Source organism: Nerophis lumbriciformis, linkage group LG04, assembly GCF_033978685.3.
Source record: "Nerophis lumbriciformis linkage group LG04, RoL_Nlum_v2.1, whole genome shotgun sequence".
Taxonomy (NCBI): domain Eukaryota; kingdom Metazoa; phylum Chordata; class Actinopteri; order Syngnathiformes; family Syngnathidae; genus Nerophis; species Nerophis lumbriciformis.
Genome location: NC_084551.2, coordinates 38,686,487 through 38,705,804, shown reverse-complemented (window position 1 = coordinate 38,705,804; position 19,318 = coordinate 38,686,487). Strand labels below are relative to the sequence as shown.

The window sequence follows — 19,318 nt, the reverse complement described above, 5'->3', positions numbered from 1 at the left end:
TGTGGCGCATATTTGTAACAGTGTTAAAGTTGTTTATACGGCCACCCTCAGTGTTACCTGTTTGGCTGTTGACCAAGTATGCCTTGCAGTCACTCATGTGTGTTTGCAGAAGCCTCATATGACATGTAACCGGGCTGGCACGCTGTTGGTACAAGTTGTAGAGGGCGCTAAAGGCAGTGCCATCACGGCACGCCCTTATTATTGTTGTTTGGGTGAAAATCAGCAGGCATTCGAGAGAATAGTTGCCACGAAATTCGAGAGTCTCCCTGGAAAAATCGGGAGGGTTGGCAAGTATGATGCTGTCAAGCGCCATTCATATAAAACTTGCGGGCCGCACTAACATTCAATTTTCGTATTAAGGTGCGGGCCGCGTGTCTGAGACCCCTGGTTTATACATAGCACAAAGCAAAAACAATTTTTTGTATGCAGTGTTTCAATCAACCAATCAATCAATGTTTATTTATATAGCCCTAAATCACAAGTGTCTCAAAGGGCTGCACAAGCCACAACGACATCCTCGATACAGAGCCCACATAAGGGCAAGGAAAAACTCACCCCAGTGGGACGTCGATGTGAATGACTATGAGAAACCTTGGAGAGGACCGCATATGTGGGTAACCCCCCCCCTCTAGGGGAGACCGAATGCAATGGATGTCGAGTGGGTTTGACATAATATTGTGAGAGTACAGTCCATAGTGGATCCAACATAATAGTAAGAGTCCAGTCCATAGTGGGGTCAGCAGTTTATTTCATTTTAAATTTCAAAAGAGTTTTGTGGCTCTCATTGTTTTCTTTAATTTGTGAAACGGGTCAAAATGGCTCTTTGAATGGTAAAGGTTGCCGACCCCTGCAATAGACAGTAATAATAATAAATAACATAATATATATAATATCCACAATAATCTCCCACGGCACACCAGACTGGATTGGTTGAAAAACACAGATTTACAAATTATAGTTTCTTGTGTGCAAAATGTTTTTTTAACCCAATTAGGTGAAATTACATAATCTCCCACGGCACATTGGTTGAAAAACACTGCAACCCATTAACTCCCTGCTTGGCACTCAGCATCAAGGGTTGGAACTGGGGGTTAAATCACCAAAATGATTCCTGGGCGCGGCCACCGCTGCTGCCCACTGCTCCCCTCACCTCCCAGGGGGTGATCAAGGGTGATGGGTCAAATGCAGAGAATAATATCGCCACACCTAGTGTGCGTGTGACAATCACTGGTACTTTAACTTTAACTTAATAGAAGAATGAGGGAAGTTAGAAAATAAACATGAACACAGTACTTTATAGCTTTGTACAGCAGAGGGCGACAATAACCCCCGAAAATGATACCTATTTATACATTAATACATGCTAATATTTGTTTTGTTATATGTTTAATGGAAAATACTTAATGTGAAGCTAAATTAATAACAATTGTCATATGTATTCTTTGAATTCGATTTATTTTATTCAACGCACCGTTACGTTGTAACCCCGCCTTCCGGAAGTGAACCTACGATGACGTTGAACGCTTTCGATTTTGGCCACGCCTCTCTTTGTTACTGTGGAAACCGGCGAGGTTGAGGGGGGGTTCGTTGAAGCGCACCCATCTCGTAGCTGGCAAAGGTTAGCCAGCCTGTTAGCCAACATTCACACTTTCGCTGTCCGCGGTATCGAACACAGTTCCGGCGGGACGACTTGACAAATAACATCCTCAGGTATGTTGTGTGTGTTCATAACTCCCTTTACGAACGTGTCGTGTTTCCGCCGGGCGAGCGCTTAAAGTTGAATGTTAGCCAACAATATGCAGTGTTTTTGCCATCCATCTGAACTTGACGCATACCTTTTTAATGTTTATTGCACTCTAGCGGGCAGCCTGCTGCTAGTGTTGGCTACACGCTGAAGAGCAAAGGTATGTTGCAATATCAACAGGTAAGACTAAGTTATGGTTAGCTTGACAAAAACATGTCCTGACTGGCTCAACAATCCCCTCAAGACATCTACACTACCACTAGTCCAATACCAATCATTCCACCTCAATTTCACTCTGGAGAATATGTGGACCCATCAGCTTGGAAAGTATCGGATATGTCCTATATGTGGTTTCTTGACCACAACCACATGTTCAGAGAGAAAAAAAAGTCCCTCAAAACATCAGCAAATCTTGCAATACTGCTTTTTATTTGGCATTTGGTGTATCTCCTTTTGTGATGCCACCACAGAATACTTGCATAAAGTTGCCCGCCACCACCTTGTCAAAGGGTCCCGCAAACTTATTCTATTCGTTTGAGCTGCCAAAGTTTTCGTTTGTGCCTGTACAGTTTTTAAGTTATTCAAAAATAAATGTTCTGACTAGTGACGTCATCCAGCCACCCCACCTTGTCAAAATCTCCTCAAACTTGTCTCATTTGTTTGTGCTGCAAAACGTTTTTTTTGTCTAACTCAGTGTTTTTCAGCCAACCACAATTTTTTGTGGTCCCCTTTATTTAGAAAAGTATCGAAAAGTATCTAAGTAATTTTAGTACCGGTACCAAAATATTGGTATCGGGACAACACTAATAGAAGGTTAATAACATCCATCCATCCATTTTCTACCGCTTGTCCCTTTTTGACTGGTTGACTGGTGCAGAACCAACAACCTGGTCCTGAATGTCAACAAGACCAAGGAGATCATCGTTGACTTCAGGAAGCACCAGTCCAGCCAAGCAGCACCAAGTTCCTGGGGGTGCAGATAACTGACAATATAACCTGGTCTCTACACACCGGAGCTCTTGTAAAAAGAGCTCAGCAGCGCATACACTTTTTGCATCGGATGAAAAGAGCACAGCTCCCTCCCCCCATTCTCACCACATTCTACAGAGGCACTATAGAGAGCCTGCTGACCAACAGCATCTCTGTCTGGTCTGGAGCCTGCAATGCCTCAGACTGGAAGTCTCTCCAGAGAGTGGTGAGGACGGCGGAAAAGATCATCAGGACTCCTCTTCCTCCTATCCAGGAGATCGCAAAAAGCCTGACCAGGGCTTAGAAAATCTGCAAAGACTCCTCCCACCCCCACCAAGGACTTTTTTCACTGCTGGACTCTAGAAAGAGGTTCCGCAGCCTCCGAAGCAGAACCTCCAGGTTCGTTAACAGCTTCTTCCCTCAAGCCTTAAGACTCTTGAACGCATCATAATTATCCCCTCAACTCCCCCCAAAATGGATTAACTCGCTGGAATAAAAAAGACAATATAACATACATCCATAAACGTGGACGCATGTGAAAAAGTGCAATATATTTATCTGTACAGTAATCTATTTATTTATTTATATATATTTATTTATTTTGTATGTATATTTATATATTATTTATATATATTTATTTATTTATATATGCACCTTATTGCTTTTTTATCCTGCACTACCATGAGCTTATGTAACGAAATGTTGTTCTTATCTGTGCTGTAAAGTTCAAATTTGAATGACAATAAAAAGGAAGTCTAAGTCTAAGTTTTGGGGTCGCGGGGGGTGCTGGAGCTTATCGCAGCTGCATTCGGGCGGAAGGGGGTGTACACCCTGGACGAGTCGCCACCTCATCGCAGGGCCAACACAGATAGACAGACAACATTCACACACTAGGGCCAATTTAGACTAGACTTGGACTTAGACTTCCTTTTTATTGTCATTCAAATTTGAACTTTACAGCACAGATAAGAACAACATTTCATTACATAAGCTCATGGTAGTGCAGGATAAAAAAGCAATAAGGTGCATATATAAATAAATAAATATATATAAATAATATATATAATATATATAAAAAATAAATATATATATATATAAATAAATAAATAGATTACTGTACAGATAAATATATTGCACTTTTTCACATGCGTCCACGTTTATGGATGTATGTTATATTGTCTTTTTTATTCCAGCGAGTTAATCCATTTTGGGGGGAGTTGAGGGGATAAATGGAGTTTGCATGTTCTCCCCGTGACTGCTTGGGTTCCCTCCGGGTACTCCGGCTTCCAAAGACATGCACCTGGGGATAGGTTGACTGGCAACACTAAATTGACTCTAACACTAAAATGACTCTAGAAAGAGGTTCCGCAGCCTCCGAAGCAGAACCTCCAGGTTCTGTAACAGCTTCTTCCCTCAGGCCGTAAGTCTCTTAAACGCATCATAATTAATTTATCCCCTCAACTCCCCCCAAAATGGATTAACTCGCTGGAATAAAAAAGACAATATAACATACATCCATAAACGTGGACGCATGTGAAAAAGTGCAATATATTTATCTGTACAGTAATCTATTTATTTATTTATATATATATTTATTTTTTTTATATATTATATATATTATTTATATATATTTATTTATTTATATATGCACCTTATTGCTTTTTTATCCTGCACTACCATGAGCTTATGTAACGAAATGTTGTTCTTATCTGTGCTCCCGAAAATCTCCCGAAATTCAGGCGGAGCTGGCGGCCACGCCCCCTCCAGCTCCATGCGGACCTGAGTCCGCTTTCCCACAATATAAAGAACGTCTACAGTAAAGCAGTCCGTCTGCCGTAAACAGCAATGTTGTGACACTCTTAAACAGGACAATACTGCCATCTAGTGCATTTGATGAAAGCACTTTTGTGCGTGCCACACAGCAATGCATAATCAGAGAGGGTGTTCAGCATGGTTAGAAAGATAGTGACAGAGAATAGAACAAGGATGGACAATTCAACCCTTAACTCAACAATGAGTAGATGAGTGTTATGTGTGTGTATAGGTGTAAATAAATGAACACTGAAATTCAAGTATTTCTTTTATTTATATATATATATATATATATATATAATTCACTGAAACTCAATTATTTCTTATATATATATATATATATATATATATATATACCGTATTTTCCGCACTATAAGGCGCACCGGATTATTAGCCGCACCTTCTATGAATTACATATTTCATAATTTTGTCCACCAATAAGCCGCCCCGGACTATAAGCCGCGCCTACGCTGCGCTAAAGTGAATGTCAAAAAAACGCTGCGCTAAAGTGAATGTCAAAAAAACAGTCAGATAGTTCAGTCAAACTTTAATAATATATTGAAAACCAGCGTTCTAACAACTCTGTCCCAAAATGTACGCAAATGTGCAATCACAAACATAGTAAAATTCAAAATGGTGTAGAGCAATAGTAACATAATGTTGCTCGAAAGTTAATGTCACAACACACAAAATAAACATAGCGCTCACCTTCTGAAGTTATTCTTCATTCGTAAATCCTTCGAATTCTTCGTCTTCGGTGTCCGAATTGAAAAGTTGCGCAAGCGTGGTATCCAAAATGGCCGGTTCCGTCTCGTAGAAGTCATCGGGAGTCAGTGTCGCTGTTGTTCTGTGAATCCTGCCTTCCGGAAAGCTCGGACCACAGTTGTGACCGAAATATCTGCCCAAGCATTTACGATCCACTGGCAGATGTTGGCGTATGTCGTCCGAGGCTGTCTGCCCGTCTTAGTGAAGGTGTGTTCGCCTTCGGAGCTGTGTGAAAAAAGCCACCCGGCCTCTTCGCGTAAACTTCCCTTAACCACTCGCTCATCTTTTCTTCATCCATCCATCCCTTCGAGTTAGCTTTTATGATGACGCCGGCTGGAAAGGTCTCTTTTGGCAAGGTCTTCCTTTTGAATATCACCATGAGTGGAAGTTAGCATGGCAAGCTAGAACCACAGTGAAGGATGACTTCTCATTCCCTGTGGTGCAAATATTCACCGTACGTGCTCCCGTTCCACAGTGCGGTTCAGTTGCTGTGAAATACGGTAGTAATCCGTGTGCGGATGGAGAGATTGCGTCTTTTTATGAACCGGATCGCTTAGTAGGAGCCATTTTGTGGTCTTTACAGATGTAAACAGGAAATGAAACGTACGGTGATATCCGCGCGTTTTTTCTTCTTCTTCCGGGGGCGGGTGAAGCGCTTCCTGTTCTATGGGGGCGGGTGAAGCGCTTCCTGTTCTATGGGGGCGGGTGCTTTCCTTGGCGGTTGCTTGCGTAGAAGAAGAAGCGCTTCCTGTTCTACCGGGAAAAAAGATGGCGGCTGTTTACCGAAGTTGCGAGATCGAAACTTTATGAAAATTAATCGTAATAAAGCGCACCGGGTTATAAGGCGCACTGTTAGCTTTTGAGAAAATTTGTGGTTTTTAGGTGCGCCTTATAGTGCGGAAAATACGGTATATATATATATATATATATATATATACATCCATCCATCCAGCCATTTTCTACCGCTTATTCCCTTCGGGTTCGCAGGGATATATATATATATATATATATATATATATATAAAATACTTGACTTGGTGAATTCTAGTTGTAAATATACTCCTCCCCTCTTAACCACGCCCTCAACCACGCCCCCCGCACCCACCCCCCCACCTCTCGAAATTGGAGGTCTCAAGGTTGGCAAGTATGAGTTAAGAATAATGAAATGTGAACAGAAAAACTATAATTGACAAAATAATTTGCAGCACAAACGAAAGGGACACACATTTGGGGATGGATGACGTCACGAGTCAGAAAATGTATTTTAGAATAACTTAAACACTGTAACGGTACAGACAAAAATGTTTACAGCACAAGCCAGCACAACTGTAGCACAAATGATTGAGACAAGAAGAAACATATTAAAACTGTTCTTGCTTATCAATAGCATGTTGCTAAAGTCAGCAATAAAAATTGAAAAACAAAATGTATCTGTTCTTTGTGATGCTACACAGGATACCAGTGACAACAAAAAATGTGACCCTAACCACAAAACTGGAAATGCAAAAAAAAGTCTGTCCTGAAGTACAACGTAGTAACGTCTATCATAACAATAATAACAGAATGTACACCACAAATTGAGCTGTGTTCGTCTTTGCTAGCACACAAGTAGACAGTGTAAGTGATGGCAAAGAGAAAAAGTTTATGGAGTTTAATTTGTGTCTTTTTTGCGTTTGAATTTTGTGAATTTAGTTTAACATCAAATTATGCTGACAACTTCATTGAATACAAAATGTGTGTGTTTAAAAATTCAGTTTGTCAAGATACAGTGTTTTGAAATTTAGTGTAAAAAAAAAAAATCAGTGCAGAAAAATTTGTTGCTTCAAAACTCAAGACCCTCTTCCAGTAAATTAAGAGTGAAACAATCAATCTCAGATCCAGCAAATGCACTGCTTCAGTCTTAATTCACCTCAAGTAAGTCTTAAGTTGGCAGCACGGTGGCGCAGTTGTTAGTACTGGTGCCGCACAATGAGAAGGTACTCGGTTCTTTTCCCGGATTCAGGGTCTTTCTGTGTCGAGTTTGCATGTTCTCCCCGTGACTGCATGGGTTCCCTCCGGGTGCTCCGGCTTCCTCTCACCTCCAAAGACATGCACCTGGGGATAGACTGATTAGCAACACTAAATTGGCCCTAGTGTGTGAATGTTGTCTGTCTATCTGTGTTGGCCCTGCGATGAGGTGGCAACTTTTCCAGGGTGTAGCCCGCCTTCCGCCCGAATGCAACTGGGATAGGCTCCAGACCCCGTGGCCCCGAAAGGGACAAGCGGTAGAAAATGGATGGAGTCTTTAGTTTTGAAGCAACAAATATTTCTGCACTGATTTTTTTTCACTGAAACACTGTATTTTAACAAATAGATCTTTAGAGCACTGTGTTTTTAACAAACTAAATTTTTAAACACACAAATCTTGCTCACAATGTTGTATTCAATAAATTGTCAGCGTAGTTTGATATAAGAAAAATCACTACACAAAAGTGAAATACCAAAAAATTATATACCCTAAATCAGGGGTCACCAACGCGGTGCCCGCGGGCACCAGGTAGCCCGTAAGGACCAGATGAGTAGCCCGCTGGCCTGTTCTAAAAATAGCTCAAATAGCAGCACTTACCAGTGAGCTGCCTCTATTTTTCAAATTTTATTTATTTACTAGCAAGCTGATCTTGCTTTGCTCGACATTTTTAATTCTAAGAGAGACAAAACTCAAATAGAATTTGAAAATCCAAGAAAATATTTTAAAGACTTGGTCTTCACTAACTGACAAAGAAACAGATAACAGATTTGGTGTCCAGTTCAAAGTGTGACATGATTTATTTAACAATTTGAGAGTTGACTTTTGTATTTTACATGAGTTATTATTTGTACAAACATGGTGCAAAGTAATTCATGATTTGTTAAAAAAAGCTAGTTAAAATGGGATATTGTGATTTCACAAGACTGTCTTAGAAGTGATCATTTGAAAATTTTCAATTTGAAAAATGTGCACTTAGAGAAAATATAAAAATAAAGTGTTGCATATTGATATTTATCTGTTTCTATATATATTTATTGTGAGAAATCATTAAGATGATCAGTGTTTGCACAAAGATAAATATAATTAATTATTAATAATGACATGGAGTTAAAGGTAAATTGAGCAAATTGGCTATTTCTGGCAATTTATTTAAGTGTGTATCAAACTGGTAGCCCCTGCGATGAGGTGGCGACTTGTCCAGGGTGTACCCCGCCTTCCGCCCGATTGTAGCTGAGATAGGCTCCAGCGCCCCCCGCAACCCCAAAGGGAATAAGCGGTAGAAAATGGATGGATGGAAACTGGTAGCCCTTCGCATTAATCAGTACCCAAGAAGTAGCTCTTGGTTTCAAAAAGGTTGGTGACCCCTGTCCTAAATACATTGTCAAAATTTTTTTTTCGTAATAAAGATACAAATTAACCCCACAAGTGTGAAAATAACCATAGAGCCAAAAATACACATGCATTGTGGCTACTAACAACAATAGCAATAGTAAAGAAACGGATTGCACACCACAAATTGAGTCAGGTTTAGTCTTTATGAGATACAAATTGGGATAGTTTTTTGTCCACTTGCTTTAAGGGCATTTAAGTTTACAAACTACTAAAATATTGAACAAATGCTTTTTTGTTCAAGCATTGTGCTTACATTTTGACATCTTCAACATGAACGTGTTTCCTATCTTGACATTTGCCTGGTATTAGTCACGTGTTATACAACGTGAGACATTTATTAATCTTTGGCATTTTTAGCTTTAATGACAACTTTCAACTGCTGTAATATAAACCTCAGGACATCAGAAGTAAAAATGAGCGAATGCAAACTAACTTCAATGTAAAATCAGGCTCCAAGGTTGTCTAATTATCACAGTGGTTCTCAAACTTTTTTGCCGTGTCCCCCTTTTGGAACATAAAAATATGGCTCTGGGGCCCTCCCAAATACACGCTGCGTGTGTAGACAAAAATACCGTGTGAGAACAATCTGTCAATAGCGTTGTTTGCAGTCAAGTACATGTATTTTTTAGAATTGATCTGATATTTGCCAAAAACGGAATGGCAGCATCTACTGCATGTGTGAGGGTTAAACTTAAACAAAAATCAATCAAGACTCAGTGGTCACCAACATTTTTGAGCCCAAGATATGCGGACTAAGGTTAGGAAAGTGATACACATTTAAAGACAAATGTTATGGTATTGTTAGTTATTGTTTATTAGTAACATTTAAGCCCTTTTTCTTTAAGCCTTTCTTCTTTGTCTTTTGAGTTTTGTTTATCCATCGTTGTCCCTCGACACCAATACCGCTTAACGCCTTCACGTTGTTGCGCCACACCCACTTTAGGAACCACTGGTTTTTCCAGAAAAGTGGATTAATTTTGCATGCAACTTTTGCTGCCTTGTATAACAGCATTTGCATGGTAACTACAGTTTGTGAAAAATAAAAAATACACACACTGTCACATTTAAGCAAACTTGTTTACCATATCCTCTCAAGGGACAATTCTATAGAAATGAAGCTTGAATATGCTTTAGCTTCGAAAATATTATAGATTTGCTATCCTATGGCAGCACAAGTGAGTACACCTCATGTCCAAATTGTGTTCAAAGTGTGACTATTTAGTCTAGGTACCTTTATCATGTAGCACTGCCTTATCAATCCTCCTGAAAAATGGAATTGAACAAAGCTACACATGTTGTTTTACTGGAATCATCAGGGTGTACCCCGCCTTGCACCCGAGTGCAGCTGCGTTAGGCTCCAGCACCCCCACGACCCCGAGAGGGACAAGCGGTAGGAAATGGGTGGATGGATGGATCTTTCACTCCTCCATGATGACATCACTGGTTGATGTTAGACACTTTGCACCCCCCCCTCCTCTCCTCCTTCCTTCCGCTTAAGGATGCCATGTCTTTGTCTTCCGCTTCAGCTTCTTCAGCAAGGCACTTGTCATCTTGGATGAGAGTTTGTGTTTTGGATAATTGCCATGTGGCCCACTTTCCAAAGAAGGGGCTCACAATATCACAGTACAAAATTGGACTTCATGTTTCCCTTAATGAACAACAGCTCTTGACTATTGGCAAGAATCATGCAGCCTCGAACCGTGACGCTACCACCACCGTGCTTAACTGTAGGCGAGAAACAAATATCTCTTGGAAAAAGTGTCACCCCTCTGTGCCCTTCTTAATATCTTTTTATACCCATACTAATATATCTTTGTCTTTTATACTATCTTAAATCGTGCTGTCGACTATCTAACTACAGTATGTGCCAAATAAAGCAGAGGAGGTCTAGGAAGTGCGTCCAAGACACTGCTGTTCTGGCATACATGCCGGAAAGTTTAGGGTAAGACATGATCTCTGTGGTGAGAGCTACTGTGGGTGAGACATCGAGAGACTAGTGCCGGGTAGAAGAGGGATGGAAAAGAAAGCAGAGGATTTGAAGAGCGAGTCGCAAGTTGTAACAACCGCTGCAGTAGGACAAAGTCAATCAATCAATCAATGTTTATTTATATAGCCCTAAATCACAAGTGTCTCAAAGGGCTGCACAAGCCACAATGACATTCTCGGTACAGAGCCCACATAAGGGCAAGGAAAAACTCACCCCAGTGGGACGTCGATGTGAATGACTATAAGAAACCTTGCAGAGGACCGCATATTCATATGTGGGGTAAACCCCCCCCCCCCCCCAGGGGAGACCGAAAGCAATGGATGTCGAGTGGGTCTGACATAGTATTGTGAGAGTCCAGTCCATAGTGGGGCCAGCAGGAAACCATCCCGAGCGGAGACAAATGACAGCAGCACGGAGATGTCTGCAACCGATGCACAGGCGAGCGGTCCACCCCGGGTCCCGACTCTGGACAGCCAGTTCTTCATCCATGGCCACCGGACCTGTGTGTCTCCCTCTCCACAAGGGAGAGGTGGGCAGAGGAGAAAAGAAAAGAAACGGCAGATTAACTGGTCTAAAAAGGGGGTCTATTTAAAGGCTAGAGTATACAAATGAGTTTTAAGATGGGACTTAAATGCTTCTACTGAGGTAGCATCTCTAACTGTTACCGGGATGGCATTCCAGAGTACTGGAGCCTGAATAGAAAACGCTCTATAGCCCGCAGACTTTTTTTGGGCTCTGGGAATCACTAATAAGCCGTACTTCTTTGAACGTAGATTTCTTGCCGGGACATATGGTACAATACAATCGGCAAGATAGGATGGAGCTAGACCGTGTAGTATTTTATACGTAAGTAGTAAAACCTTAAAGTCACATCTTAAGTGCACAGGAAGCCAGTGCAGGTGAGCCAGTATAGGCGTAATATGATCAAACTTTCTTGTTCTTGTCAAAAGTCTAGCAGCCGCATTTTGTACCAACTGTAATCTTTTAAAGGGGAACATTATCACCAGACCTATGTAAGCGTCAATATATACCTTGATGTTGCAGAAAAAAGACCATATATTTTTTTAACCGATTTCCGAACTCTAAATGGGTGATTTTTGGCGAATTAAACACCTTTCTAATAATCGCTCTCGGAGCGATGACGTCACAACGTGACGTCGCATCGGGAAGCAATCCGCCATTTTCTCAAACAGCGAGTCAAATCAGCTCTGTTATTTTCCGTTTTTTCAACTGTTTTCCGTACCTTGGAGACATCATGCCTCGTCGGTGTGTTGTCGGAGGGTGTAACAACACGAACAGGGACGGATTCAAGTTGCACCAGTGGCCCAAAGATGCGAAAGTGGCAAGAAATTGGACGTTTGTTCCGCACACTTTACCGACGAAAGCTATGCTACGACAGAGATGGCAAGAATGTGTGGATACCCTGCGACACTCAAAGCAGATGCATCTCCAACGATAAAGTCAAAGAAATCTGCCGCCAGACCCCCGTTGAATCTGCCGGAGTGTGTGAGCAATTCAGGGACAAAGGACCTCGGTAGCACGGCAAGCAATGGCGGCAGTTTGTTCCCGCAGACGAGCGAGCTAAACCCCCCTGGATGTCTTGGCTCACACCGCTTCTACCGTCCCTTATGCCACCGAAGATGATCAAGAGAAGAATATCGACCCTAGCTTCCCTGGCCTGCTGACATGAGGGTATGTCTACAGAATATATTAATTGATGAAAATTGGGCTGTCTGCACTCTCAAAGTGCATGTTGTTGCCAAATGTATTTCATATGCTGTAAACCTAGTTCATAGTTGTTAGTTTCCTTTAATGTCAAACAAACACATAACAATCGTTGGTTAGAAGGCGATCGCCGAATTCGTCCTCGCTTTCTCCCGTGTCGCTGGCTGTCGTGTCGTTTTCGTCGGTTTCGCTTGCATACGGTTCAAACCGATATGGCTCAATAGCTTCAGTTTCTTCTTCAATTTCGTTTTCGCTACCTGCCTCCACACTACAACCATCCGTTTCAATACATGCGTAATCTGTTGAATCGCTTAAGCCGCTGAAATCCGAGTCTGAATCCGAGCTAATGTCGCTATAGCTTGCTGTTCTTTCCGCCATGTTTGTTTGTGTTGGCTTCACTATGTGACGTCACAGGAAAATGGACGGGTGGTTAAAGTCAGGCACTTTGAAGCTTTTTTTAGGGATATTGCGAGATGGGTAAAATTTTGAAAAAAACTTTGATAAATATAATAAGCCACTGGGAACTGATTTTTAATGGTTTTAACAATCAGGCATGTGATTTTCCGTCTAAAGTCGGAATTCCGTCTTTTTTAATCTCGGGGGGAAAAAATTATCTCCCGTTTTTCCGTTCTTTTTCCGACCCTAAATCAAGATTCGAGACGTAGTTGATATTACGCCGTAGTTGATTGGTCGATATGTTCCTTGTGACCAATCAGGACATCTGTTATGAATGATGACGTTAATAACGTCATCATTCATAATGGTTATTACCGCCATTTTCCATATGTAAACGATGTCGGTTCTCGAGAGAAAGGACGCTTTACGAGTAAAAGAAATTGATAAACATGTCAAAAATAAGTTTCGATGGAAAGGGAAATCACTGATACTGTTGGGAAGAAGGAAGTTACGACTTTGTTCGGTGATTTTATTCGGAAAATCGATCGTCCCGGAAAGGTTTTGTGCACGTGGTGTCATGATAATATTGACTATGGATCACGAGGTTTCAAGGCTTTGGAAGTACATGCGAAACGCCAAAAACATATGAAACAACTTGAAGCAAGGAAAACAAACTTTTCACTAGCTGGTACTTTTGGATGTCAACCGAAAGTGAGCAAACCTTACGGACTTCATCCTTTGTTTACATCGACAACTGCCGTAGACATCGAGAGGAAAGATCCACCCAAACAACCCACTTCAGTTGCAGACAGGTTGTTAATAATGCGGTAAGCTAAAAAATATTTGCTTGCGAAATACGCATGTTTGTTTTAAATATTCACCAATTATTGCTTTGCGAAATATAAATGGATTTTTCTAAAAATAAAAAGCCACGTGAAAATATATTTTGAAATTACAGAAATTCAAAGAGTCGCATTATTGATTCCAGTTAACAATTTATTTGAAATAAATTTGCATATAATACTATTTTGTAATATTAAGTTCTTATGTAGTCTCTTGAAACAATATTGTCAGTGGTGTAACAATCTTGAATGTAAATATTTTCACACTTGTTTCATGCAATATGTCAGTGTCCGCACATTATTATTATTTCCTATTTTCAAATATGAGTAAACAATACTAAACATGTTTAATTATTTTCATAAATTTATATCCTATTTTGGCGAAAAGAATGAAATGTTTACATTTGGTATTTTGTTATATTTATAACTAAACCTGTAGGCAATTAGGCATATACATTAAAACTGTGAATTGTTATTAGTGGTTATGTATTTTACAATTAATGCTACTTTCTGATAGCATATATCATGTAATAGTCTTAACTTTAAAATATATGTTGTATAATAATAAATCTTGGCAAACCTGTTACACCACTGATCATTTTTTAGTGACTAAATACTGTTGGGACTGAACCATATACAGTGATTCATTAAGATAATTGGGTTATGTATGTTCTATTAATGATGTTTTCATGTCTTTAAACACTAAAATATTTTCTTCAAATGGTGCTGTCTTTGTTAATTTTAGCATGTTAAATTGGTCCCCCAGACCCCCAGAAATTTTTTCAGTCTTTTTCATTGTGGTCAAATCACATGCCTGAACAATTCTGAAATTGTGATAATGTTCCCCTTTAATGTTAGACATAAGGAGACCCGAAAATAATACGTTACAGTAATCGAGACGAGATGTAACGAGCGCATGAAAAATGATCTCAGCGTCGCTAGTGGACAAAATGGAACGAATTTTAGCAATATTACGGAGATGAAAGAAGGCCGTTTTAGTAACACTTTTAATGTGTGCCTCAAACGAGAGAGTTGGGTCGAAGATAATACCCAGATTCTTTACGGAGTCGCCTTGTGTAATTGTTTGGTTGTCAAATGTTAAGGTGGTATTATTAAATAGATGTCGGTGTCTATCAGGACCGATATTCAGCATTTCCGTTTTCTTGGCGTTGAGTTGCAAAAAGTTAGCGGACATCAATTGTTTAATTTCATTAAGACACGCCTCCAGCTGACTACAATCCGGTTGGTCAGCTTTAGTGGCATGTAGAGTTGGGTGTCATCAGCATAACAGTGAAAGCTAACACCGTATTTGCGTATGATGTCGCCTAGCGGCAGCATGGAGGTACTAAAAAGTCAGGCAGGTGTAGGCTGGTATGAGGAACATTTCAGACAAAGCATAAAAGGAGGATCGCTGTCTGATAATGATAAGTGTCTGGTCATTAAAGGCCTACTGAAACCCACTACTACCGATCACGCAGTCTGATAGTTTATATATCAATGATGAAATCTTAACATTGCAACACATGCCAATACGGCCGGGTTAGTTTACTAAAGTGCAATTTTAAATTTTGCGCGAAATATCCTGCTGAAAACGTCTCTGATGACGCCTGCGCGTGACGTCACGGATTGTAGAGGACATTTTGGGACAGCATGGTGGCCTGCTATTAAGTCGTCTGTTTTCATCGCACAATTCCACAGTATTCTGGACATCTGTCAGTGTTTCCCACACATTCATTTATTTGTGGCGGCCCGCCACGAAAGAATTACGTCCGCCACAAATGGATTTTTCGGCTTTTGACTCGGTCGACTGCTCATAAAAGCAATGGGACTGTCTGTGAATGTTGCTTGTAGTTACACCTCAGGTGCAGTAGGTGGCGGTAGCCTACTATGCACTATGCAATAGCACTTAATTCACCTGGTGGGCCAGAAGAAGAAGAAGAAGAAGAAGAGGGACGGACGGACAGACGGACGGAATCAAAATACTCGCCGGCTACTTTTCATAATGATGGCGCTTCCTACGTTTCTACCTCAAACGTCCAAAAGCTGCTGAAAGCCTTTATCCAGGATGCCATGGGGAAAAAAACTTAAATGGTGCCTTTTGGCGACAGTTAGCAGCTTGGTGGCTCATAGCCGGCTAGCTAACGCTTGCTAGCGTGGTAGCATTGCTTCATTTTTACAGGTGTTATAGGTAGATAGTAGTGATGGGTCCGGCAACACCGATGCATCGGCGCATGCGTCGAGCTCATAGAGCGAAACCCTGTGTCGGTGCGCGTACCGCTTTTAGAAAGTCACGTGACCGATCATGAGCTGTTTTGGTCACGTGACCGATACGCGAACTGTGTCGCACTGACGCCTCCTCTGTGCCCTGTGAGCGGCTCTTTTCTACAGCCGGAGAAATAATAACTAAGAAGAGAAAACGTCTAAAATTGAATACGTTGGAAAAACTGTTTTTTTTTTTAAATAAAAATGTGTAAAAATAAATAAATAATAATTTCCAGGTCCACAAGCATCCTCATTCACAACACGTTCTCTTAGATTTCCATGTTATGATACATGTTCACATTATTTATTGACTGTATCTAAAAAAGACAAAAAATATATTTTTATTTAAATGAAGTTATGAAATAATCCTAAATGAAATACAATGACTTGGTTTATATTATTGTATATACTAGGTCAGTGGTTCTCAACCTTTTTTCAGCAATGTACCCCCTGTGATTTTTTTTTAAATTCAAGTACCCCCTAATCAGAGCAAAGCATTTTTGGTTGAAAAAAAAAGATAAAGAAGTAAAATACAGCACTATGTCATCAGTTTCTGATTTATTAAATTGTATAACAGTGCAAAATATTGCTCATTTGTAGTGGTCTTTCTTGAACTATTTGGAAAAAAAAGATATAAAAATAACTAAAAACGTGTTGAAAAATAAACAAGTGATTCAATTATAAATAAAGATTTCTACACCTAGAAGTAATAATCAACTTAAAGTGCCCTCTTTGGGGATTGTATTAGAGATCCATCTGGATTCATGAACTTAATTCTAAACATTTCTTCACAAAAAAAATAAATCTTTAACATCAATATTTATGGAACACGTCCACAAAAAATCTAGCTGTCAACACTGAATATTGCATTGTTGCATTTCTTTTCACAGTTCTTTTTGACAGACATTTTAGTGACAAACCTGAGCTTGTGCTTCACTGAGTTTATGAACTTACATTCATATTTTGTTGAAGTATTATTCAATAAATATATTTATAAAGGATTTTTGAATTGTTGCTATTTTTAGAATATTTAAAAAAAATCTCACGTACCCCTTGGCATACCTTCAAGTACCCCCAGGGGTTCGCGTACCCCCATTTGAGAACCACTGTACTAGGTCATAAAATCAGTGTCAGTTGAGTCGGTCCACAGGTTGCCTGTAGGGATTTTTAATGTCCAGCAGATGTCATTATTTAGTGACACAGTATCGACACAGTATCAATACAGTTTTGCAATGTGTCAAAACGCTTCATGACGCCTCATCAACCCATCACTAGTAGATAGGTTATAGCTGCATCGCTCGCGGCTCGTCATATATTTAACGTTAATCCGTGATTTCACCAAGCGTTTCACTGACGGTGAGCAGCCTGACGCTGCTTCATTAACACCACCGCTGTTTGACTCGTGGCCCGGGGCAGACGCTCGTAGTAACAGTCACGTGTTACAATACCGACGAGCTAACGTGTCCAGGTTATAACCATGTTGTCAATAAACACACGTGGACTGAAGCTAAATTGTCCACTGTCCACTGCAGCATGTGAATGCAATGAAAATAATAAAATCTGAGCCAACCAGCTGTTAAAATGTTGTCCAGGTTAATGTTTTGGCCATTAAAGACCATTCATTTCAAGATTTCAACTGTGATTGGGCTTTAAACAGGTGGCTGACCTGTTCAGATGAGTGTGACTGCTACTGGTCAAATAATGTGAAATAGCATTTAATTTTACATGTATGCAATGCCATTTAAATGCAATTATAGATAATAATAATAATAATAATAATAAATACTGTGTAGTGTTGTAAATAGTCAACGGGAAGGATTCTATTAAGATATAAGCCATGAGCACTACACAGCCAGAAAAAAACCTAGGCAGGACAAGTAAAAATATTGGGGCAAGTAGATTTGAGAAGTCAGGCAAGTAGAAAAAAACCTTAATGTTGAACCCTGCATGTGTTGAGCTGCTGCCGCTTAAGGTTAGACGGCACTGTACATAGAGCGGTTCTGCTCGTTAGTAATAAATTCTAATGTTGGATGTTCACTCCTTCACACAGATGAGTATAGAAAAATATTTTCAACGGCCGAAAAGGGCTCGACTTGGAGAGGAGGTAGGCCTACAGTTCGGACCACAGGTGCGACCTGTTCAGCAGCAGCAGCAGGAGGAGGAGGAGGAGGAGGTTGACTGACTGTGGCAGGACACCTCTGCTTCTGTTTCACTTCATGTTGCTGGTAAATAATATGGTTGTAGTAGTAGGCTAAAGTTAAATTATTTAGTATTCACTAATTAAAGGGGCAGAGCTTTAAGAGACATTTTAGCTTTTATATTTTATAAGATATATTTTTTGTAAGAACCACAATTAATAAATATATTTCAGTGAATCACTAATTGTTCAAATCTGTATATAAATATGTACATAAAATGTTGTAATTATATTCCAACTCCGCGTTCTTCTTGGTCATCGCCGCTGCCCCCCCAAACCCCCCCCCCCAACCGCCGACCACACCACCACAAATAGATGCCTGTCCTGTGGGAAACACTGCATCTGTGTTGGTGAATCTTTTGCAATTTGTTCAATGAACAATGGAGATAGCAAAGAAGAAAGCTGTAGGTGGGAAGCGGTGTATTGCGGCAGGTGTTGTGCCGGATAACGCACCCCCGCCGTAGAATGAACCCCCTGACTGTTGTGCCGGATAACACAGCCGGTGTTTCATTGTTTACATTCCCGGAAGATGACAGTCAAGCTTTACCATTGGCCTGTGGAGAACTGGGACAACAGAGACTCTTACCAGGAGGACTTTGAGTTGGATGCGCAGATGCGGTACCGTGAGTACGCATGCAGCTGCGGCTTCCAAACATTTGATCGCTTGCCCGTACGTGCGTGCCGCTATGTGCATGTCACGTACGTAACTTTGGGGACTTTGGGGAAATATATGTGCTGTATGAACTTTGGGGAGGTGAACGGTACTTTGGGCTGTGGGATTGAGTGTGTTGTGCAGGTGTTTGAGTTGTATTGGCGAATTATATGGACGGAAGGGGGGAGGTGTTTGTTATGCGGGATTAATTTGTGGCATATTAAATATAAGCCTGGTTGTGTTGTGGCTAATGTCTTGTGTTTATTCACTGTTTTAGTCCTTCCCAGCTGAATATCAGGTCCCACCCACCTCTCTGAATCGCTCCCACTGCCCTCTCGTCCTTCACTCTCACTTTCCTCATCCACGAATCTTTCATCCTCGCTCAAATTAATGGGGAAATTGTCGCTTGAAATTGGCCATGATTGTAAACAATGTGCAGATGTGAGGAGCTCCACAACCTGTGACGTCACGCTACTCGTCTGCTACTTCCGGTACAGGCAAGACTTTTTTATCAGCGACCAAAAGTTGCGAACTTTATCGTCGATGTTCTCTACTAAATCCTTTCAGC

The 19,318-nt window shown here is 40.6% G+C and overlaps 1 protein-coding gene across 2 annotated transcripts in view; it reads left to right on the top strand.

Moving 5' to 3' along the window:
- The first annotated feature begins 1,580 nt into the window (after positions 1 to 1,580).
- slc45a4b (solute carrier family 45 member 4b) overlaps positions 1,581 to 19,318 on the top strand; it is a 50,306-nt gene continuing 32,568 nt past the window's right edge. The window contains exons 1-2 of one of the 2 annotated variants that reach the window (XM_061945688.2): positions 1,581 to 1,710; positions 1,861 to 1,904. The gene's annotated coding sequence lies outside the window, so the exon portion shown is untranslated. Of the gene's footprint in view, positions 1,711 to 1,860; positions 1,925 to 19,318 lie in introns of both variants that reach the window. The other variant, XM_061945696.2, reaches the window with a different exon arrangement.